Genomic DNA, 26187 nt, shown 5'->3' with positions numbered 1-26187 from the left:
TAAAACACCAGAATGCAGCATTACACACATACACACAGAGGTTTTCCTATATAAAAATCCACACAGAGTATACTGGCGCACACAAGGGAAGTGCTCATATCGAAACCTGACAGCCATTTGGAAGGAGAAAAAATATATATAACCTAATTTTTTTTCTCCACAGTAACCCACATGGAGCCAAATGATGCATGTGCAGCTGTCATGTGTTTTAGAAATGGCCGAGGATATCTTCAGAGGTCGACCAGACTGAACTCGCTGGGAGCCACAGGCCCATTGGTCACAGAGCACATGAAGTCCAACAAAATCTGACCAACTGTCTGCACTTGGGTTGCTCAATATGTGAACCAAGCTGCACTGGAGTGGACAAGAAAATCACGTGGTATGCTTTAATGTACGGCCAAGTTGCGACCAACAAACACAAGTTTAAACATGCTTCAGTGATTTCAGTGACACAGATGAAAAATATAGCTTAAAGCACAGCCACATTTTTTAAATTAATATTTAAATAATTTGTTTCACAGTTTCCTTATGAACTATGAAAAGAGCGGCACATATCTTCAGTGTTTGTATTACAATTAATGCGAATCACATCAATCATTTGATGATATCAGTACCACTCTCACATATGCCCACAAAGCTGGAGCCAGGTAGCTTAGCTTAGCATAAAGAAAAGAGATGGGAAAATGCCGTACCTTTCCCTATCTTCTACTGCGACAAAATCTAAACCTCAAAACTTCCATCCGTCCGTTCTCTTCTGCTTATCTAGTTCAGGGTTGCAGGGAGGCTGGAGCCTATCCCAGCTACCCAAGGGTAAGAGGCAGGGTGCACCCTGGACAGGTTGCCAGGGCTAACACACAGAGTCAGACAACCATTTGCACTCAGATTCAAACCTATGGCTAATTTATCATTTATAATTACCTAACCGCACTAACTGCTTGTCTTTGGACTGTGGCAGGAAGCCGGACACAAGGAGGACATGTAACGGGGAGAATAGAAAAGCCCCAGACAGATGGCGAATTCTAGCACAGGACCTTCTTGCTGTGAGGCAACATTGCTAACTACCGTGTTGCACAACCTAAAACTTAACATAATTTATTTGTAATTTTATAAAGGGATCAGGGCATTATGGTTAGGATTCCTGTCTGTTTGTTTCAAAGTCACTATTCAGACATAAGAGATAGATACTAACTGAACTCTAGCTTACACAATCATGTCCAGGCAGAATTTGTTAAGATCAAGTAGCAACTTTCTCATCTTAAAAATGAAGCTAAGCAAAGTGCTTCGTTCATTCAAGTGAATAAAAAGCATTACAACGTTAGGCCCAAGCAGCACCCAGCTTTTTAACAAAACCACTGATAACAAGAGCAGCAGTGCAGATGAAACGTGGAGCGCGGGCCCGTCTACACACTCCGCAAAGATCAAAGACACAGTGACCTCAGCCAGAGTGAAAGAAAACATTTATCTGGTGTCCAAAACACCAGTCTGCCATTTCTGTAATCACCATTAAAACCTTCACTTGGAAAAAACCATCCCACTTTCTATCGCTGTGAGCTGCAACACCTGCAACAAACAGGGGTGAGTCTAAAGGGGCATATGGATTGTACAAGACCATATTTATATCATAACATAATTTCAGATTTCAAGTGAAACATTATCAAATATAATATTTATGAAAATATATGAATATTTAAAAAAAAAAAAATTAATTACAGACCAATAAAAATGTAGATGGGACTGAAAAACTCTGAGCCACTGAGCTGATGGTTCTTAGGCTTAATATTAATTAACATCTGCAGCATCATAACGTCTGTTCTCAGCAGCACAATAACATGGCGTCAGAGCACAGGGCAGACTTCAGGATACTGATACGCTCACTTTTCTTCATTCCAGCCACCACTTTCTCCTTTAACCCTTTAAGACCTACCATAGAACCAAGTCCGCCAGAGCTTATATTATATTTTTACATGTTGTAGAGCCATTTTTGGGAGCATTTCAAGTTGCTATACATCAATACAACCATTACAGCCCAAATTTTAATAATATGTCTGCATTAAGTGCATAGTAACTACATAAATTGCAAAAAAGCGCAATAAACTACAAAAAAATAGAAAATTGTTTTTGCTTTTTTAACATATATTTCTAGTTAGAGAAATTTAAGAGGCTTAACCCTCAAAACTGTAAATACAAAAAAGTTGCACAAAATAGTTTCCCACCACAGGAAATTTATTTTGAGTGTCTTCATAGTTTTATTTTTGAAATACACCAATTTCTATATACTGCAGGAAAAAACGAAAATAAATATTATACTGCAAATTTGCAAAAAAGCAGCATATGCATCAAAATAAACTATTTCCAGCAGTGCAATATGAGTCCTGAGCATCCCAGAAACAACACAGAAAGTCATAAAGTCAAAGATAACTTTTAAAAACACCAGTATAGGCTCATGAGGCCCTGATGGTAAAAAAAAAACAAAAAACTACATTTCCGCAAAAATGACGTCACTTCCGGTTTCGGGCAGGTAATGGCGGACATGCGAAAGTTCGCGCTGACGTCTATTCCAACCTAGGAAGTGTTATGAATGGCTGGTCGGATCGGCAAAGCTGTTTCTGGAATATTATGTTTTTGTTCCTGCAAGCGCTTTTTATGCAGTTTTTGCAAAGCTATATGTGGAAGGAAACTGTGACCTAGGACAAGCTGATGGCATAAGATGTAAGTACAACTCCTCCGGTTTCATATGCAAAAAAAATTATTGCGCTAGCTTACGTGGTTGCAGAGCTACCGGGATTTAAAAATAGTTACACAAAAAAGAGCGTGCCCGCTCCGACCGGCTTTAAAGGGTTAAACAAGCAAACAAGCACCAAATCTACATCATCCAGCTAATACAACACTGTCAGAAGTCAAAGGAGCTTGCAAAGACATAAAGAAGTCCAGACGCTTTTCTTTGCAAGCTCCTTTGACTACAATGACCTGGATGACTGAGAACCTTCACAGACAACACTGTCAGAACTCTTTTTGCCTCCTATTAATGTCAGAAAGGCTCCCGAGAAGACAGAATAAAGGCAGTTTTATTTGATGCCTTAGTTTAGATTGCATGTATACTAGAGGTGGGAATCACCTTACATCCCACGATACGATATTATCACAATACTTAATGCACGATACGATATTATTGCAATTTTTAAAAATATTTTGCGATATTCAGATTTTGTACATAAAGGTAAACTTTATCAATATTCATTTTATCTAATATCAAAGTCTCGCACTTTCTCTCATTTCAGTCAGTTTTATTGTTGACAAACTGAACGGTTTGTATTACAGTCTAGTCCAACTTAACTAAATGCATCTGGTATAATTATAGCTATTCTAAACTATGCAATTTATGAAAACTATGCAGCCCCTTCAGCAACTGAAGAATTTGAAAGTAAATTAAAACAAAATATAATTTTACATTAAATAAAAAAGTTTTAAACTTAATTAAAATAAAACATGTCTTAAATTAAAATAAGTAAACTGTCATGTTTATTGCTGCCAAAAAAAAGTTAAACACATTTGGACAGTGAAGGAATGTCAGGATTCTTGCTCAGAAAAAGGATCAACATGCTCTGAAGTCAGAGCACAAAAACCTTTTTTGTAACAAAATATCAATTTCTGCTGTCCCTGTATCGATACATTATTAGCAAACAAAATATCACGATACTACACAGTATCGATTTTTCCCCCACCCCTAATGTATACCTTATTTTATTTGACATTACTGTATTTGACATCACAGATTTGTTTTTGCATTTAAGAAAGTGTTTTCTTTTTTAAAAAAAAATTAAATTATTAAAACATTAATGTCACGGCGAGTGAGATGAGCCGTGTGGAAAATAAAGGAGGATCCAATCGCAGGCACTTGTACAGGTGTGAGGGTGGTTTATTAAACACAAAAAAAGGAAATGGACAAACGGAGCAAAGCCTAAACTAAACTGGGAACAAACTGACTATAGAACACGAACCTAGACATGAATGAGAGCGGGCGGAAACAGATGATGGTAGACTGCAGGGAAACACACAGATGAAGCACGGTGGAAACACAGACGGACCAGCAACTACAAACACAGAAGACACGACTTAAATACACTCAGAAAATCACAGGGAGATTACACACAGGTGGGAGACACAGCTGGGAATCATTAACGGGACGAGAGGTAAAACTGAACACACTCACATGAGACGCAGACCTTCACAATAAAACAGGAACAAGAAACCATCACACTAAGACGCAGACTCGACATTGAGAGACAGACAGAAAATGACACATGGAACTAGACATACTAAGCAGACACAACCGAAGAACAAATCCTAAACACAAATAAACAGAAACATGAAACCCTAATAATAAACATAATCGACATCATCAACACAACGAGAGAACAAGAAAACAATCCCTGATGGAAAATTAAACCAAAACATTATAAACTCAAAATACTGGGTAGAAACTGACCCAGAACCGTGACAATTAACATTTCTAAAAAGGAAACCAATGAGCAGTTCATTTTGAAATACCTGTGTTTTTTTCTCTTTTGAATATTTATTTTTGCTCATTAATAAGGCAAAATTATTTCTTATCCGATTTCTCAATAATCAATAGAGCACTCAATTACTAAAATAATCGATAATCAGAACTGAAGAAGCTTCTTGGATGACAGATGAAATTTCTTCAAGAAACTTAAAGAAGACCAGTCGCTTTTCTTTCCAAGCTCTATAAATCGATATCTGCAGCCCTGTTATTAACATGACCTCTTGTGTGACTGACCAAGAATTTTATGCTCCAGTTTGGTTGTTCTAGTATTTTATTCATCTGTTACTTAGAGCTAATTACCAAATTAATCCCAAATTAATTATCTTCCCTCTCATTGTGACTTCTGTCTTTTAAAAAGAACAAACATATTAGTGGGCAAAATGCTTACGTACACCATTCAGAATCAATGGGTGACTTACAGTCTTTAATTTACAGAGCCACTCTGCCTTACCTTGGTTTCCCTTTAGTTGTTAACACACTTCAGCCAACAGAGGCTTCCTAGTGCTGTTCATTTTTGAGTGGAACAATTTGAGTGAGATTTTCTTTTCAGATCTTTCTGAAAGGGTGTTATTTTTTTTTTAAACCTGCAAATGCTTCACTGAATTATGGTACTGCCAGCAAAAGACTCAAAGAGAGATGTTTTCTCCAGTTTTCTAGTAATTTCAGACAAAAGCTCACAAAGAAGAAATCTGGCTTTGAAATTATGTTGTGGGTGTTTTGTGGCATTATTATATCCCTACAGCAATTCAGTAGACATATGAATCAATTCTATAGGTATTTTATATAAGTAACCAGCAAACACATAGAAAATACTATTTACACAGTAGCTATAAAGGTTAAAAGAGCAGCTTTCTGCTCTGAGAGCAACTTCTACAGCAAACGCTGCATCAGTGATGAACTCTATGTGTTCAATGGGTATTGAGTTTCAGAGCTAAAAAAATAAATGAATAAATATGAACAACAGTTGACTTCCAGTTTTCTTTCCATCTGACAACTTCATCAATAACAACAAACAAATGTGACGCATTGGAGAGTGAGTAAATGTCAGTAATTATTAACAGCATTTTGTTTTTGTTTTGCTGTGATACAGTCTTTAATATACCTACTGTACATAAGTAATTATCACTTACTTATGGAGCTCTGCCCTGTTTGCCCTTTGTTCAATATTTAACATTTTTAACCCTTTCCAGGCCATTTTTGCTATATTAGCATCTAAAATGTAATAGACAAGGGTTATTACAAAACTGTTTGTTTATTGCTACTTCTTTATTTCTGTTATTGGAGAAGAGTACAAAGCAAAATGATATTACCTACTGGGATGACAATTATTTGTGGAGAAACACTTTGAAATGTTTAGATAGAAGCTGAACAAAATCTGCAGGCAATGGTACATATTTGGTAAAACATCTGTGTAAAGAAGAGCTGTTTTTTTTTAACAAACTGCATTAGCTGAACTGTGTCAGTCTGTGTGAGCAGAAATGGAATAAAACATAAAGGAAGTTGAATAAAACGTAATGGAAATAGAATAAAACATGAAAGAATTTGAATAAAACACAATAGAAAAAGAAAAAGAAAATCTCATTAAACAAAACAGAAGTGTTTCTGGAGACACAATAACCTGACAGACCGATTGCAGAAGTGACAGAAACAAAAATATGTATAAAATGAGACGCTTAAAAGAAGCCGAAGGTTTATTGGCGTTGAGAGGGAGGAAGGATGCAAGGTAAGGTAAGGTCTTAGTTATTTTAAAAAAGAGATATTAAAAAAAGACATGATATAGTTATGTTATGACTTAATAGTGATTTACCTGTTCAGCTGATCGATCTATGCCTAACATAGTTGCTAATTATGGATCACCTTGCTGTCCCATGTGAACTACAGTAACAGTGAGTTATGCTGACACAAGCTGTAACGTGGAAAAACAAGGGAGAAATGCAGAAAACCAACGGTCAGAATTACAAATTTAAACTCATTTTGTACATATTGTTACATACACTGATTTGAATGCTGTAAATTCACATACAGAATTCTACCTAAAAATGCACAGCCTATCTCTGATGCTAAGGAGGCTTTTTATCAGGATGTAGCTGAAATTGGAAATTGTTCATCTATGACACACTGACACACTTGAACAACATGTTGCCTTCTTTTCACTGGGTAGCATATACCAAAAACAAGAAGCAAGAGACACATAGTCTAAAATCCTTGCAGCGAGCTTTAGTCTTTCCTTTTTTCTTAACAGATGAAAGAACCAGAGAGCTGGGCCCGTTCATTTTTTTCTCTTTTCAGTGAACATTTATTCTGTCCTGACAGGATGATGTCCTGTCGGATGCTTATAGCTGTGTCATAGAACATCTTCAGTCATGTCTTCTCTGGCTTCACTCCAGAGCTATGAGGGGAGATGTCTTCACAAACCTCAATGTAATGCAAATGTCTAAGTCCATATCCAACTCTGTAGTCCCAGTGGTGCCGAAGGGGTTTTCTGACTGAGATATGCCATATGTTAATAAAGAATCACTGTCAATTCTTACACCATTAATTCTGTGGAAGCTGCACAAACTGTTAACCATCAAGCTATCAGCTCCTTCTCTCCAACCCCAGTCTGTCTCTCACTTCTCATAGACCTCATTTGCAGATAATACGCAATACAGGGGGAAAAGTGGTCTTTTTAATTATCCCGAGGATTATGAGGTTTGAGTTATTCCCAAATGCTAATACATAGATGGCAGCTGTGCATCTTTGCATAAGCAGGAGTATATTACCCTCCCATTTAGCCTCTGTTCCTGATGGCTTACAGCTGATCTTTGCACACCTCATTTAACGGGGAAATAAGAGACCGGGAAGCTTTGCGCGAGAGACCTCAGAGCGTAATGAAGTTCGAGCTCCGATTAAGGAGCAAATGCCAGAACTCACAAAGTTAATGACAGAAATGAAATATGGAATCAATAAGGAATTCATTTTGAACTATAAAAGAGACGGATGAAGAAGATTTTATGGCGCTGAGTCGAACTCATAAATTAAAACTCACAATATTGATCAGATTTAATTGTGGCCGCAGACGGGTGCTGTTTACAAGATGAAAATAATTCAGTAACTTTTTAATAAGTCTGTTAACCGCCTAAATGTGCGGTATTGCGCCACTGTCTCCTGACATGAATCCAGCCCATCAGGAACAGGTCTATATTGGCTCCATGTCAAGTCTAAGCATTAGTTAATTATTTTAAGGTTTATTTTAAGATGCGTTTTAGACATAAGTGATTTTTGTTTAATTAGCCTAATTATCTTTAATTGTGTTTAACTGTTTAATTATTTTTATACTGCTAAAACTAACCATCTTCATACACTTAAAAACAGCTCAAAAGGGTAAATATACATAACCATGAATTTAAATTTAACCCTGGACAAGTTGCCAGTCTGTCACAGGGCCAACACAGAAAGGCAGACAACCACTTGAACTCACTCAGCTAAAATCCACGCATATGTAGTTATAACAGATCATTGCTTATATGTGAACAAAGTTAACAGTGAGTCAGTGCCGTCTTGGTGGTACAGCCTGCATAGACTTCTTTTCACTCTACTAGGAGTAGAAAATAAACTCCCTGGTGTTTCTCTCAACCCTTTAATCTCCTCAGCACAGAAGAAGTAGCACAAACTTCATGTGTACAGCTCAAGAGTTCCAACTTACTGTTGTCTAGGTGTGAGTTACAGTGGGTGGACAGTGATATGTTAAATATCCCCATGGGTCACAGTCATTTCACCTAAATCCATTTTTTAATGCAAACCCTGTACATGAAGCATATAATGTATGCTACCAACACTGACGTATGCCCAAAGATGATAAAAAAGAAGTGTTCTGTTTTCTACATTGTGGCCTTGTCTAAGACTAAATTATTTTTATTGGAATGAGCACATCCTGTGCATGATTCATATACTGAAAAGAGCTAGATGTGGAGCATTGGCTTTTCAAGCATCACATTGATAGACAAAAGATACCTACAGTACTCTGACCTCAAAAATCGTGAACTTGACATTGAAGTCATTCCAAAGCTACCACACGCATGAAAAAAGATCTGTACAAGTTTCAACAAATCAATAATATTCACAGTCCTCATTAATTACTGCCGCTCTGCACAAGTACACAGGAAAATCACCCACATGCTCTTCACACAACCACAAACCCCCACAGCAGACATATTTATTTTCTTCTCTTTAATTCTGTATTTTCTTCTTGGCTCGCTTAGCTGCTACTTTGTCAGCGAATGTGGGAGACAAAATAATTGCCTCTATATTTCCTGCATTGATTTCTTGCACAGTTCTAATACAGTGGTCAGGCTGGGCACTCAGGCATCCATGACAGGCCCCTGTATTGCAGGCTTTGTGTTTCAAGAAAAAATGAAGCACTTAAGATTCAAGACTCTTGATTTTCTACAGCTCGCACTCAAGGTCAAACATTAGAAAACAAAAAAATGCCTCAAGGAAATTGCATTTTAGAAAAATCTGAACTACAGATGAAGCGCATATGGATACTGAAGTAAATTAAAAATGTCAAGGTCAAAAGTGGAGAAGACCCAAATGCAGGACACTGCGAGCAGAATATATAATTAAAAAGAGGAGCCTTTTATTTAAAAAGTCCAAAAGGTAAATGAGTGCAAGCAAGTGTAACACAATATAACAGATATTGTACAAAAAGCTTAATTATACACAGATTGATGATTAAGGATGCAAACTGGAAGCTGCGGGGACACAGGTGAAGACAATCAGGGGAATTAAGGAAGACAGGAAATGAAAGAAAAACAAAAAATCAAAGTAAAACTGTAAAATAGCCAAATGTCACTGAGACAGACATGAGTACTAGCATTTAACGAGTATGACACCAGTTAGCACTGTCACTTCACAGCAAGAAAATCCTGGGCGTGATTCCACCAGCTGGCTAGATTCAAACCCAGTGTGTGGAGTTTGCATGTTCTCCCCATGCCTGCACAGATTCTCTCTGGCTACCCCAAAAGTTAAAAACCAGTGAGCGGTTGTCATTTTCTTTGTGCTAGCCCTATGACACACTGGCAGTCTCACTACAATGTACCCCACCTCTCGCCAAATGACAGCTGGGATACTATTACTGCATCCCTGAATTGAATAAGTAGAAGACGACATACTGAACATGAAAGCAGGAAAACTCACACTAAAAGATGAAGACAGAGACAAGGAAACACCAGAGGATAACATTGTGAACACGGAAAAACAGAGAGGAAATAGAGTGGGGGAAAAATTACAACTAAACTAAGACAAAGGACGCAGAACTGAAATTCTGCCCTGGCATAACCTTAACCTAAAAGCAGGAGTCAAAGATGTCACAGGAAATAAAGTTTGTAATCTAATAGAATAAAGAAATTAAAGCAGGAAATACACTTATTAATCAGAACTTGGAGTAAAAATAAAACCTCAACCAAAGCCCAAATTAAAATATTTTCACATATATTCCTCCAAAAGAACAACATGTAAATGATCTAGCACCAACACAGGAAGTGAGACATAAATATATAAATAAAAGAATTAAGGGATTGGAAGATGGTTAACAAGACAGAAAACACGAAGAAATATAAACACTGTAGCTTTTCTTAGCTCACATAATTCTTACATAAAATTTTATCTTTTCTGGCCTCTAGAGAACATAGTTAATAAACAATACATAAGGCAAAAACATCACCAAAGGAGCACTGATCCTGTCATCATTGGTTTCTCTTGAGTAATTTGTGATTGTTTGCCCCGCCCTCAATACAGTCACCTGTGTTTTCCCTGCCACACCTTTTTCCTATTAGTCTTTATCTTTATGTTCTGCTTTTCACTTCTCACTTGTCAATTTGTGTATGTTGAATGCGATTGGTAATCATTCCAGGCATATGTTTGCATTTTCCTGCTTCTCCTATGTTTCCCTGTTCATTATTTCTTCCTGATTTATATTGTACTTGTTTTTGGACCTTTCCTTTTCGCTTGACTTTCTCTCCCTGACTGCCTCTCCATGTTTGATCCCTTTCTGGATTAAAGTCTGTATTTTGGACGTTATTTGGCCTCTGAGTGCCCTGCCTTTGGATCATCTTCATCCAAGTGAAAACTTGTCTTTAACTGTCTGTGGCAGGTAAAAAAAAAAATAGCCACAGTTTTTCAAAGGCTTTTAGGTGCAACAAATACTAATTTTACAAATAGAAGTTAAGCAGAGATATGTTGTGTCATGGAGGTAGTACATTTAACAAACCTTAATTAGTAGTGGCACTGACATTGGCAGTGTTTCACACTGATGCATCTTTGTTGAAGAGATTTGTGTTTTCAGTGAAAAGTCAACTATGTAAATAGGATTTGCTGTTACCATCATTAACTTGAACGAGCACCAGACGTGTGTGTTGCATGTGACGGACTGTAGTAATACTACACAATGTCGACATGGCTTTTATTAATGAAAATTTAAACAGCAGCGACCAGCAGTACTGCTAAAGACAATCATTTAACATTTAAGAGAGTTTGACAACTGAAACCAGAGCTAATTCTCAGGTTGATGTTTGCAGGCAGTTGTAGGAAATTTTTGAGCGAATGAAGAGTTACAGTTACGAAAGCTCGTACAGAGATGTCTCACATATAAAACCCGATCTTTCAAACTGTTCTTTACTAATTAAGCGGTTAACACATTTTTCGGAGAAAGACGTTGCACCAATTAGGTCCTGCATGGATGGGAGGAGGCTGTTCTCTAAAAGAATATCTCATTTAAAAATGTGATAGAACTAATAATAAACTACTTTTCTAGAACACTGGATACAATCTAGATTAGTTCAATCTAAAAACGTGTACTGAAGAGCTTAACAAAAATGAGTCTTACTGATGCACCTTTATGAAATATGTTTAAAAGATTATTTTTCTTAGTGTAACTAAAATCCTGAGTGAATGCTGTTTAAACATCTGACCCTGACTCTCGGGCAAAAAGAAATCAAATTTAAATATTATAACCAATTTTAATTAGCGATGAACTCCACCTGAGTATTTTCAGCTTTCTCTTTTTTTTTTTGCAAAAACTGGGGACATAGCAACCTTGTTTTTTTTTTTTTTTAAAAAAGAAGTAATTTGATTGTGATCATACACGGTTTGGGAAAGTTGATTAAAGCTCAGAATGAACAGGTGCAGTGAGTCAACAAATTGTACGTGTTTAATTGTGTCTGCTGTTCATTCAAGACTGGACAATCTTCCAGGTTGAAGTCGAGCTTGAAAAGTTTGGCTCCTGGCACTCGAGTATGTGGATAATAAAGATATCTGACAGTAACTGATTGGCTCACAAGGCAAAAATGTCTCGGTTCAGGGCAAATATAGATTGTTACACATTTAGGAATGAAAAAGATAATAAACTCTTGCTTGGCCCGAAGCCAATTCTTACTGCAGCCTTTCCATTTAATGAATAGAAAAAACACAGTCTTCTACGATTTTTGCAGTTCGTAATTGCCCAACTTTTCATTGTTTTAGCCTGCACTTTTTATGCTCCCTGGGACAAATGTTTAGTATATTGACCCCCTTGAACCTTCCCTTCTGCTGCAGACTGCTCTTTAAATTAGGCAAAGGATGGAAACATCACCCACACACTCAGCTGAATGAGGACCCAGCTTCATAGAAACTAAACAAGTGCAAGAGTTAGAAGACGGAAGCATGTAGGAAGGACAGAAAAAAAAGAGGTTAAAAAATAAAAGTACATTGTCCACTTACACCAGTCTTGACTCCTGCTGAGTGAAGTGAATTTTTCCTTCAGATCTAAAGCCTTGTCCAACACAGTCTTTCCTCTTAACGGTCCAGTGGGGTGAAAGCACCCTTTGAGCCTTTCTTACAACGACTGCATGACATCACACCGTCTGAGAACACCTCTCCCACCCTACGTGTCAGAGAGGGATGAGACGACATGCTGGATCGGCAGAGGAAGCAAGAGAACAGGAGCAAGAGAGCATTAGCCCTCTGGTCTCAACTGAGGCATCAATTAATGAGCAGCCTGGGAATGTGTCCATCCAGACACACTTTTCACCGAAGTGCCACAGGAGGCCATGGCAGGGCCACAGACAGCTGGGGGACGTGAATAATTGAGGTCCCTGTTTTAAATGTTTAAATAAATTAAGACCAGGGGAAGAGGTGTTAAGAGACGTACAAGTGGGAGAATGGGAATTGCAGCAAAAATATCTCCATTACGTCTCTGATCGCGAAGCAGGAAGATGTTCATTGTCAGGGGTAAAGCTTCCAAGTCACGTCACCAGTTGGGTGAAATAAGCGTATGTTATATATAACACAACTATATAACACAACTCTAGCTTTGCAAGTGTGGAGATCGAGTTTAATGCTTAGCTGCTTCATTTATCAACCAGGTGAAACAAATATATTCCTGGTCTTCTTTTTGCCCAAATCGAGCACATATGTGTGTGTTGGGGTGAGTACTGATCAGATGTGATACACAAATTTTATCTAACTCTGAGAGCTCATCAGCAGTGAGGTGACAAATAGCGAGTGGAGAGTTCTTTGAAGACCTAACGGGAGACCACACAGTACTAAAGGCAGACTACATCATCCTATCCCAGAAGGTTCTGTGCCTGGACAGCCTAGCAGTTAAAGTCCTGAAAAATAAAATGAGAGCCATGTTTTCTTTCTTTTTGCTGCCCATCGTCACATTTCCAGATCCATGAGGTAACCGCTAGAGGAATGTACCAATTGTGGACCAATAAAGATACAATGGTTAAAATATCAACTCTGCTTCATGACAGGGATTAATAAATGGGTTTTGGTTGCAAAGCAAAAAAGTTAATAAAACATACGAGGGTTAGAAAGGGCTACTAAAACTCAGTAATATTTGCATATCTGAGGAAAATCTTTCTAGTAATGTTCCTGTTGAACTGCTGCTCAGATTTTCTCCAATCTCACTCATTCATTGCAGATCTGGACTATTACTCGTTGCAACTCATCAAACCACTTCATTTTCTTTGAGCTACTTTAGATTCTTTGAACAGAAAAAAAAAGATTTTTTTAAACACATAGTTTCTAAAAAGCTTTCTCTGGTGATGAATCGAAAATAAATCTAAATGACTATTAGCGTTACGGCGCTGTTGTTTTCTCTTATAACTGTATGTGCACAACATGCATCACGTATTTTAGTGCCATATGGCCTATTTCAGTTCAGTGTTTATCAAACTGTACAAAGGCACAGTGTGTGACATTACAGCAGCTGATATTTTGTACCAGCCAGTTGTCAGCAGGACGCAGAGAGTAAACAAAGCCCTAGTGATTGGCAGCCGTTCCACTCTACAGAATCCAGCAGAGATAGCTCAAATTGGATGCAAAAACTGCACACTTAGATTTCAATTTGTCTTGTGCATTGATTGTGATTTGTCTCCAGTATGTGAAGCTGGGGAGTAAACAGTGATCAAATTGATATGGTCCCATAGAGGCTATACGCATTTAGGGTGCTCTGGGCATGCACTGGTTTATGAGGCAGAACAGACAGACTGTCAGCTAAGGGATGACACAAGAGGTGGTATCAGGCTTGTTGGGTGTGGGCGGCTTCTTCTGAGCTGCCAGTGGACCACTGCTTCTCCTCTCTGTCATTTTCTCATTCTCACCCTCTCTCTCTCTCACACACACACACACACACACACACACACACACACACCTATGTCCAAAGCCCAGGAGAAATTAGTCACCCCACACGCTGCGGTGAAGCAGTTATTGTGTGTGCATGCGAATACGATGTGTAATTGAAGGAAAGACAGAGTGCAAGGAGAGCGCACAGGGAGAGGAAATAAAATGCATTTTCAATCCATCCTTTATAATTCTGCCTTGTATTTGAAAATTGATACTGGTGTAGAAAAGGAACATCCATCTAAGCACGCGAACTGTATTGCAGGAAAGCGTCCATGCGCAGTACAGATACAAGAGTGGCCACAAGAGGAAAACGATAAGAGAATCTACAAGAGATAGAGTTGGTGCTGTGATAGACTGATGTACCCCGCCTCTCATCCAAAGTCAGCTGGGAAAGGCTCCAGCACCTCCTGTGACACAAAATTGAATAAGCCACTGAGAAAATGGGTGGATGAAATGAATGAATCTACAAGAGACCCTAAGCTTGAATCTTCACACAGACACAAAGGGTCTGGGCAGCATCGTGCCACTCTTTCTAAAATGGTACAAGGCCCATCATTACAAATTCTTGTATCCAGTTGAATCCCTTAAAAACAGGAATAAGATCAGTGATGTTTTTACTCGATTTAGATTTTGTGAGTTTTCTCAACATTTAATGTGATTTTTCCGACCGGAAATGGAATCCACATGAAAACATGCTTAATTCTTGAATCTCAACAGAAGTGCGAACTTTAGAGTTAAGTTAGTGCACTGATTAACCAGCCTTTCTGGAAGTTTACTCTGTTCTTTTATGGCAGATTGGGGGTGAACACTTCAGAATAGTACAGCCCAAGAGATTCTCTGGCAGAACAAAGAACATATGATTGTTTATGGATGCTCATAAATTCCCTTCCCTTTTTTTAATGCATATAATGGTTTGTTTACACTGTCACCAGGGTAAAACGAATTTCTATTTGATTTCTGATTTTACAGAGGGCTTCTCTAAATTTCCTACTGCTTCATACAGAACATTTATATTATATTCCCATTATTATTATTATTATTATTATTATTATTATCATTATTATTATTACTATGACTGCCACTTAAGCTTAAAATCTTAAAATCATCAATCACAGATTCTGAATTCAACGCAAAAGTCTTCTAATTGAGCATCTGTTTATCTACATAACAGCATGTATGTCTGAGGTCACATGGGCAGCGCTTTACGCTTTAACCCTCTCAGGCTCAAATTAAACGTTTTGTTGCTAATGCACAACCACGTCCTGCAGTGGTACTTCTGAGTAAAACAAACTCATAAAATATGGATGTGAGGTAATCAGGTTGTTAGTATTTAACTGTTGCAAATCTGCATCGCCTGCCTGGAGAGGGTTAAGAAAGTCATGTGTCGAAAAGATGCAGTGTTGTAGGAATTTATGTAACTAGCATGTGACGACCTTCACAGTAGCAGTAATTAATAAATTTCTGTAAAGAGTTCAATTCATGTAACATTGCAACAGTGTCTCTTTCTGCCTGCCTGTCATCTCCACAGACTTTTTACAAACCAACAAGGTAACAAGCCACGGCATAGGCACTGTGAAAAAACAGAAACATTTAATACAAATCTGTGAGCAAAAGCTAGTGTAAAGTAATATTTAACAACAGGGTATGTAGTCCTGAGATGATCAGAGATGTCAGTTACTTCACAGCAAGTGATGCCATGAATTAAATTTCATATTTTTATTTATTAATGCTTAAGGGTCCAGTCACACAGGCCTGGAGACCCGTGGGCGATAAGCTGTCAACAACCGCTGGCTTGAAAAAAATCAGTTGCAAAGAGGGAACTGCTACTTGTGATTGCTTTGGTCACCAGCAGATTGATGCAGTAGTCCATATTAGGGGTCCATATTAATAAGCTGTGCCTCACTCCTGCAGCTAACATGTTACTTGGAAGGCAAATGTTTCCGTTTTCTGGTTTGTGTCGCACATTTCAGAGTTTCATGACTATTGAAACTACTGATTAAATGGAGCCTACATTATTATACATAGTCTAATCTAAATTTTATTAGACTACAAGAGCTTGATTTGAAAAGAAACATATGTATTCTGTCATTTTCTTCAAAAAAAAGAAAAACATACCAAGGAAAAAAGTAAAGAAGTAACAATAATGAAGCATCAATAGCATCAAAGAAACAAAGAAACAAATGATATGTTGAAAAGATGATTCAAACTGTAGCCAAATTGGAAAATAAAATCATTGGAAGATAAGTGGCTCGATTTTTGTACTTTTAAAACTGACTCCTGAAAGCTCTGTCAAAACAGAAACAAAGAGTTTAGTCAAAGAATTGGGATGTCCACACATGCAGAGTTTTTAAAAAATAATGAAGCAACAACACAATCTCAGAAATGTGGTAGCAGGTACCGATATTCAGGTCTGACACTTCAACAGCAAAATGAACCATTCGATGCCAAATAGCACTGAACTTCAAATATTAAACTCTACAGTGAAATATTCCTCCACACTGTCAAGACATTATGTATGCAGCAACTTCAGCTTTAACCTTATCAGATGAATAAAAAAAGATGCTCGTCATTACCGCTTTAAATGAAGAAGCGGCAGTAAATGTGAAGGTTACATTAAAAGTTAGCTACAAGTGAAGAGCTGATAAGGTATCTGTTAAGCTCGGGTATTCAAACAGTAGTGGGTGTACTTTCTCACAATTTTGTCATCCATCCCTTTACAATTTCTTCTAAATTCTAATTTCTTTAGTTAATGAAAACAGTTAATCATTGCTATATCATTTAAAAACATTTTAAAAGTCTGGCTTTTACATGACAGTTTTTACAGGTAATTGTTTTGTCTCCCACCACCAGGAGAAGCACTAATAAGCCCATCTGCCCCCCCCGCCTGACAATCCTGGCTCATGCTTCAAAACGTTCCCCATTTCCTCTCTCACACATACACAAGTCTGCTTCATTCATTAGTCATGGGTTACCCAAATGCAACTGAAAGGCGAAACTGCAAAAGAATAATTAAAAATGAAATGTGAAGTATTTATTGTTCACGTACGTAACTGACTGAAAGAGGAGGCGTGTTTGAATGGATGAAAGAGGAACATGAACCGGAGTTACCTCTGAGCTAATTCTGTCATAGTGCAAAGAAAACACAAGTACCCACATTTCATTTTGTTCATTACACCAAGGTTTGGCTGCTGGCTTCTGCACAATATTTAAGGGCATTCTGAAAATAGAAGCCTGCTTTGAAGAAGTCCTCACCTCTTCCACTGTTGGGCTCTCATCATGGAAAAACCTGACCGGACTTCATGTCAGGTCACAAAATTGCATTTTTACATAATGAGGGGTAGGAGAAAAAGAAAGTATGAGCTCTAAATTCATGTAAGAAAACCAGAGCAGGAACCAGTGAAACTTTCGATTTTGGAAAAGAAAGCCTAAATCAGCCTTCCCGCATGATGCGCATGTAGAGACCTTTGCCATTAATTGTCTCTTTTTTTGAGTCTGATTTCTTTCATCTTAGTAACAACTGCTCTCTCACCAAAAAATACAATTAAAATAACAAGCCAGAAACGACACCCTATAATTGCAATTTTTACCCAGATTGTAGTCTAATGATTACAGGCATGATTTGGAGCTTGACAGTAACACCATTCAAAATATGAGAGGAAAAAAAACATACTCAGGCACCACAAGAGTCTGCCAAGAGAAAAGAGTCTGCCAACAAAAAAAATGATAGCACCCGTTCTCCCCTAGGGACCACAATTTAGGATTTGGGTTTCTCAAATCTGCAATTCCCCAACCTTTTCACTAGGTGGATGGTTGAAGGCTTGGAGAATTTAGTTTTTTTGTTGCTGTACTCAGCAGGACGTTGATGAGATGTAGGCACAATGGCAGAATACTGTGAGCGAGAGCTGCCAAAATCTGCCTAACAACAGAAGAGCCGTCAAAAAGGAGGAATAAAGGAGAGCGAAAGAAAGGATTGTTGGTAGAAAAGTCTGATGCCCGGCAAAGCTGAAAACCACCTCCATGGAAGAGTGAATTTCTCTTCTGAAGCACTGATCCATTCAAACCTAATTGTCCTTAGTGTCTTCAAGACTTTGAGAGTCAGCTGGAGAATTACCCAGGAAGTGTCATGTATTACCTCTGCTCTATACTAAGCGTCTTCACTGAGTGGACTGAACCATTGGGTCTTAGAAAATCCATGTACAACAAGCTGTCAGCTGCGCCGGTTCCATGGTGAAAGAATCCATTTAAAAGTGTCATACGTAAGTAATTAACACCAGGAGTTTTCAACTTGACCAGATGAATGTGAACAAGGTATGAAAACTCTCCAAAAACTGTAACAGTTAAGTGAACAAGGTGCAAAAATCTAAACTGTTAGTTGTCTCAAAAGCTTTATTGTCAGCTTCAACAAATCATAAACAGTACATGTGTTTTACTCAAATACATCTTGAAATTTGCAGCTAAATTATCCAAAAAGTACCTCTACTTGATGTTTCCCTTTGTTTTAATGATATAAAGATGGGACACCACAGCTGGGGGTGACTAAAGCTATAACAGAGCTCTCCCAACAGTGTAAGGTTGTTCCAATACCGGGCCATCCTGATTGCTTCTGTGCTCTGGACCTTCAGCAGCAGCATACGTGAAGAATCAGGCAGCACAGACAGACTTTATAACCACAGCATCATCTCACAAAATCACCAAATTACCTATGAGCTAAAGATTAGCTCTGATTTCAGCTTTATAGGTAAAATGACCACTTAGAAACAGCAGCATGTCACTCACTAAACAGTACAGAAAGAGTATTGCCACTCTCAGAGCAGAAATTTTGCAGGGGAGAAAGAATTCAAATCACAAAGCGGTAATATACAGTACTGTAGATTAGGACTTTAATTAATAGTTTCAATTATATTAAATATTTAAAAAGGCATTCAACTGTGAAAATGTGTATTTAATTCTAATTTTAAAAAATGTCTCTTTGTGGATCATCACAGAATGCAAAAAATGTCCACCTGCTATACTGTATACAAAGTCTTATGTGGCATAAATGCACGTCACTGAAGAAGTGAATGATTTAACCTACCGAAATTAGGGAACATACGCTATATGAACAAAAGTACTAACCTACCTGCTCAGCCATAGATACCCACATAACGAAGCTCCTGGCACACAGTTTTTGCGCTGATGTTAATGACGGGGGAGGTGGGAAACTCTGTAGTTATCTTATAGAGGAAAGAATCACTGTTGTTTGTCACAGCAGAGCTCTTTCAGGGTGTCGAACTTTTCTTCTGTAAAACTTTAACTGTAAAACTCAACAATAAACTGGACTGGACTACAAATACAGACATCCGAAGGGCCAGAGTCGACTCCACCTGCTGAGAAGACTGAGGTCCTTCGGAGTCTGCAGGACTCTGTTAAGGACATTCTATGACACTGTGGTAGCATCTGCCCTTTCCTATGCAGTGGCCTGCTGGGGGAGTCGATGCACGGACGGGGACAGGAGCAGGATTGACAAACTGGTGCGGAGGTCTAGCTCCGTGCTGGGATGTCCCCTGGAGTCTGTGGAGGTGGTTGGCGAGAGGAGGATGTTAGTAAAGCTGACATCCATCATGAACAACCCACATCACCCACTGCATGAGTATGTGAGTGGGCTGAGCAGCTCCTTTAGTCAGAGACTGAAACACCCTCGCTGCAGGAAGGAGCGCTTTCGCAGATCATTCATCCCAACAGCAGTTAGACTCTATAACTCTATAACTAATTTCCCCGTTGTGGGATCAATAAAGTCTTATCTTATCTTATCGTATCTTATCTTTGTGGATACAATACAAATAATTCAAACCTGCATTGTTTTTTTAAGAAATAACCAAACATGATTCCTTTCTAACTTTTTAATAAAAACTGTCTATACATTTTCTCAAGGTGCTAATCTAGCTACAAAGAAATAATAACATGAAGTCAAGCATGATGATTCCTGCTGCGAGTGAGAGGGATGAAAGGCACCCAAGCTGACATGGTGCAGATTTTTGTTTAATAGTTATGAACAAAAAATGTATCCAAATCGTGAAATTGAATACCTAGATGTATCCAGACAGAAAGCAATGATGCCAAAAAAAATCTATCAAATGATTCAATCTCAAAGTTTAAAAAATTTGTTTAAACAGATGACAAGTAGATCTAGCTTTTCCAAGACTGTCAGGTGAACCTTATGAGTGTCTGTACTTCAGTCATGTATACTGAACAAACAACAGAGGGAGCTGATATAATGCAATGACATCACAACACGCACAACACAATTTTAATCAAGCAGTAGGCGACGCTGAAGCCTGTACACACCAGCACGATGTGCCCCCCACACACACCATTCATATAAATGCTCCGGAAAACACCCACTTTTTTTTACAAACACCGCTACACTTCAACTGCACACACACACGCGTGCTCTCTTGCTCCCCGTCTCCCTTTCTCACACACATCCACAGCCAAACATGCACACAGCAAATCAGCATGAATAAATAAGAGATGGAGTTGTGCTCACAGCCTAATCTCTCAGGGAAAAAAACAAAAAACAAACAGCTCGCCACACATCAGCCCAGGCGAGTGAGTGGGACACTGCTGGCTTCCAGAAAACCAATTTGTTAGTTTATTGTCTTGGTGTTTAGTCTGTGGTTACAGTTCATTTCAGCCAGCCCATCCCAGGCATGCACCTTTAAATGGCATCTATAAAACATGGGATGTGCTGTCCTCTTGTCCTCCTCCTCCACTGTACATGACAGAGCTGCATGCAAGCGTCACAATGCTGCACTTCGTTCGCTATGGTGGTGCTTTGAATTTCCCTTTAAACACCCGATGGATTCACCCCAGCAGCTCGAGCTGGCGCTTTGAGAGGTGGAACAAACTGTGCTTTCTAAACACATTAGCCTATGGACACCGCTGAGCACTGAATCTTGAGGTGCTGAAATCGGGTGTAATCATGTAGATAGATGGCTGACTTTTTATTGTTCCGCTAAACCAAATCTGCAGGGCTGGTTGTGAATAGAGAATGTCTGAAATGATGCAATACCCCAGATTTTATGGTTAAGTCGTGGTGCTGCTCTGCAATGCTCTCGGTGTCAAAGCACTGGGCTGTCAAATGTATATGTAACTTGCACATGCGGACATGCTTGACATGCTCAAACATCAGGAAATGCGAAAAAAAAAATAGAAGATGTGCAGTACAAACGGGCGATCTTAATTGTACAACTACACAACACATGTACGAGGTGAAAAAACAATACAATGCTTGTATTATTTTGTCTCATGCCTGCAAACACAATCCGCACTCTTCTATTATGCCCTATTGATCTGACAGAGTGAGCAGGAAGCTGGCAGAGAACACAAATACTGCCTGGGGTGGCTCCTTAAAACTAGACACAAGCCTCTTATCCATGGTGTTCTCTTCCTCTGGAAATCACCTGGTGGCTCATGCATATCAAGTACTCTCTCCAAGCCTCAGTCTATACTCTGCCTTTTTCAGGCACTGTTGTTTGTTGCAATGTCTCTCTAATGGTAGCATTACAGAAATTGCAGGCTAATCTGTCTTACCTGTACAAGCTACTTATTTGGCATTACTGAAGTGTGTTTTGTTGCATACCAACGGCCCGTTTTTGCTTCACCGCTTGTTCGAGTACTCTGTGCAGATGTGAAGTAAGCCAATGTTATGGTGAACGTGACTTCATAACAAATCCCCACTTTTTTTTTCTTCATCTTCTCCTTCTTTCTTTTTTACAACTACCACTGCAGAGCGAGCAAATCTTTTTCTTCCAAGTTTCCAGTTTACTGTCAAATACAGTGGAACTGTCACAGGGATCCCATCTCCCTTAATCCCACGGTGGCCTTTGCTCTGCCTGTCAGCATTACCAGCCAATAACGCTGCACAATAAAGCCCTCCAGAACAACAGTGGGCCGCAGGCAGCTTCAAGGGCTACTGACGGCGATCTATAAAACAATATAATGGGTTGCCTGTCAGCGAGTGTGAAAGGGAAGATCTACACCTCCTCTGACTCTCTGAGGGGACTTCAATTAATCACAGCAGAATTGTATCAGCCCGCAATAGGAGTGTAAGGTTATTACCATCCCCATATTCTGCAGGATGAAATGCGATGATAGCACTAATTGAGGGGAAGAAAAAAAAAAAGCTGACCACACAACACTTGTCAAGAGGATGAAGGGCAAATGAAAGAACGAGGTGAACAAGTAGATAGACTGAGGTGGATTTAAAAAAAAAAAAAAAAAAAAAAGGAGAGCGTATGAAACAAATTAGGAGAGGGAGAGTGGAAAGTCAAGGCTGCAAGAAAGGAATATATTCACAGTGGCGTGCAGGCATAATAATAAATATCTACAGTCTGCGTGCAACAGCTGACACCGAACACATGAGCCAGTTCTCATTAGGGACTCCTGCGTGTTTGCAATATAATACAATGAGATAACACCACTGTACTTTGCTGAAGTCACAAACAAGCTGTTTATAGCTGGAGCTGCTTTTCTCTTATGTTGGGGTTAAAGGGAAGCACGCTTGCACCTGCTGTGAATTCAGCTCTACATTTAACTTTGTACTGCAGGGAGCAACGTTTATGTTTTAGAGTTACCTTTGCCAAGGTACCAGTGATGTGGAATATGGAGATTTGGGGGTCCGGGATAGATAGATAGATAGATAGATAGATAGATAGATAGATAGATAGATAAACATCACTTAAAACAGTAGCATGTTGCTTGCATGCATTTCCACATAGAAGGGAGTTCCTTTTGTGCCTTTGTGCACATGGGCAGATCTCTCAGAGGGTAAACTTTTTGTCCAATCGGAACTGTCAGTGATGGATTCATGTTGATGCCCACATCTAATATTCACTGAATCTTGAGAACATAAAGTTTAACATTTGCCAGCCTGCGGCTACACCTGTACGCCACCTAAAGTCATGAGTTTCCAGTAGCCCATTGCTGCCTGATGATTTGTAAAAAGCTATTTATCATAGTCAATCGTAGATTTTGCTGCCATTTCACAGCCGCACATGAGTTGTTAAGCCTTAAAAAATCAGAATACTAATTGCAATCACATATAGAGAGATAGATAGATATACATATAGATATATAAATATACATATATAGTATCCACTTCCACAGATAGGAATAACAAATTATAAACTCTAATTCCAACCTACCTGCCGTTGTTCTTTCAGTTAATCCCGGGAACTGTCCCTTTCATTTATTCTCCATTGCCAGCCACAAAAAAACGGAAGCCTCTTCTTTAGGCAAATGGCATTTCCTTGTCGCTACAAGACGCCCTGGACAACACATAACCTAAAACACTGGTCTAATGTTAAGCTCTCCAGAGGCACAATCCCTGAGAGAAATGAGTCTAAAGTGGGGCTGCTGGATACTTGGAGGCGGTGGACTTGAAAGTCTATAAAAGTTACTGGTCCTCCGCCTCTGACTCACAACTTCCCATCCGCCAGAGCTCCACGGCAGCTGGATAACACGCCGGACCGTCACTCATACTTTCTGAATTCAAGGATGCAGTGGATTTTTACAATCCCTCTTCAACATACTGGTTGCAGATGGGTGTTTGGCAACGTTTTCTCGCAGTTGGAGAAATGGATCTGAGCTGTCCGAGTGATGAGAGAGCAGCCGGATTCATCACAGCGCGTGTGGAGCCTCCTGATGCAGCGCTGGTGTTTTAGCGCCATCCAGCGGTTCTGTTGGATTGTAGTCTCCGGCGGCGACGGGGAGGACCTTTATCAGAAAGCTTCAGACGTTGGTAACTGGATGGTCGTGCCCTCTTGAATGCAGCAGTAGCGAGCAAACTACAGCAATGAAATCAAAACTGAATCAGATAAGTCACTAATTGCGCCAGTGTCACTTGCAGCCATTTGTTTGCAGCTTTTTATGCTGATTGGTTTATTTAAGATGTTTTTATAGTAAGGCATATTTCATATTGAGACACAACCAAATCAAAGAGGCCAGTTTATCATGCCGCATGATTTTAGAAGAAGCGCTTTGAGCTATTTTCGGTCAGTGGGTGGACCCAAGAAAAGATTTAGGGACTGTGTGAAAATTTTTTGAAGTGAAGAAGTACTACATTTATTTTAATACTTTTATTTTAATATAGACTCCCCGGCATCGTTAATATTTAAAAATAAGATCGCACCCTATTCAGTTATGAAGAAATAGCAATAAGCTCCCTAACATCTTATAAACAGTGGTGCCAGTAGGCCTCAATGATGGCAATTTAAGCACTCGATACTTTTATTAATGACAACTTTGAACAATTTATTATTTATCCACTTTTCTTCCATGAGTTTCAGAGCTTTGAATAAATTAATGCTAAAAAAAAATAGGAAAATTAAAGTCTCCTCCTTTAAGGTCTGATGTTGTCCTGCGATGTCACCTGACGTTCTTTCTTATGTTCTTCCTTTTATTCTTAAAAAAAGAGGGTGAAAAGGCTACTAAAATCTTCATTAGAGCCACTAAATGCAAGTGAACACAAAAAAAGGAAGACAGCTGTGTGCTGAAGGGTTTTTCACACCCCTGTGAAACACATGAACACCATCTTTTGTTGTAACCTAGAAGATTTCTTCTTTCTAAAAAAAAAGACCAAAATAGAATCAGAGGATAAGAACAAGATAAAGAGTCTCCTCAGTTCTCACAAAAAAGACTCCCCTCTTACTAAAACCCCTTCCCTTACTCTATCCAAACACACCACCCACACATACAATTGGTGCGAACGAGCCACTCTGAAGAACTTCAGCATTATGACATGAATTAGGCTCGTGAATACTCATCGAGTTTACGATAACACATTTTTGTGTCTTTGACATTCAGCTTCCACTCTCCCCATGCATTAGTGTCCAGGCTACAAAAGCCTCCCCTCCTTTAATTTCATTATCATCTCTCCATTTCTCAAGCATGCTCTTTCGTCGGCCCCCCCTGAATGGCAAGAATGGGTGGAATAATCAATACCAACCTTTGAAATAGCCTGTAGGAGATGGGATGCAAGCATTTGGACTTGTATTTGATTGATTTTGGACCGCCCTCCGAGAGTGTTATCATCATGAAGCCAAAGCCATCTACTTCACAGAAAACTCCATAAACACCAGCGCAAAAGCACACTTGTGCAAGTAAAATCAAAGGGCACTACACACAAAAACCCATGGATAGTGTACAAGAAAAATGTCATACCATTATCACTGCCGAGCTATAAAATTCAACCCAGATAGTGTATGTAGACCAGAGACAGGCTTCGCATCGCTTCATAACTGACTATAAATAGAGGAGCTGTTATTTTGATTCTGTGTGCGTCATTTATATCACATAATTTCTAAAGTCATCAAGTTTCTTTCCTCCTCGAGCTGCGTTTCTCACACACATTGAAGGAGGAGATGGCCTCATTAATCTTCTATGCATTGTATAGACCTATCCTGTCACACCTCTGCCACTGTGGTTTGTGACACGGCTTCGCTCATTAAATCATATGACAGGATGAGGTCAGCCGGGAGGTAAGGTGTCTCAAGCTGTGTGAGAGCAGATAAAGCCAGCAGTGTGAGCCTTTGTTAGGGAGTTCTACAACAAATGTATTGTAGGTGGGAGCTGAGGTGACTCATGAGGTAAACTCCAGTTAGTGAGAATTTGCCATCAAACTCTAATAACAGTCTCTGGTTTTGTCTCTTTGAGGTCAAAACACACGGAGAAACGCATATCTGCTGCACTTGAGCTGTCATGTGATTTGCAACCTCTCTGAGGAAGCCTGACTACCTTTTTCGGTCTTGTTACTGTAGGTGGCACCTTGCATAACCCCAATCATCCCATGCTTGTCATGCTGTGATTATTTTCAGTTGTGGAGGCTTCGTGGTTCGACACTGATTGTGGTGCTTCAGCTTAAAATAAAAGCAACCTGCGGGGAACAGTGCAAGCACTCTGCCTGAACCCTCGCTCTCTTTCGGCACGAAAGTGTG

At 39.1% G+C, this 26187-nt stretch overlaps 1 protein-coding gene across 2 annotated transcripts in view; it reads right to left on the bottom strand.

The window, feature by feature from the left end:
• The window catches only part of tafa3a (TAFA chemokine like family member 3a), a 106197-nt gene extending 81902 nt beyond the window's left edge, over window positions 1-24295 (bottom strand). Inside the window, exon 1 of one of the 2 annotated variants that reach the window (XM_085159252.1) lies at window positions 23398-24295. The gene's annotated coding sequence lies outside the window, so the exon portion shown is untranslated. The remainder of the gene's footprint in view (window positions 1-23397) is intronic. The other variant, XM_085159253.1, reaches the window with a different exon arrangement.
• Window positions 24296-26187: the final 1892 nt, after the last annotated feature.

This window comes from Neolamprologus multifasciatus, chromosome 5 (genome assembly GCF_963576455.1).
Source record: "Neolamprologus multifasciatus chromosome 5, fNeoMul1.2, whole genome shotgun sequence".
Classification (NCBI taxonomy): Eukaryota; Metazoa; Chordata; class Actinopteri; order Cichliformes; family Cichlidae; genus Neolamprologus; species Neolamprologus multifasciatus.
This window is presented reverse-complemented; position numbering and strand designations above follow the sequence as displayed.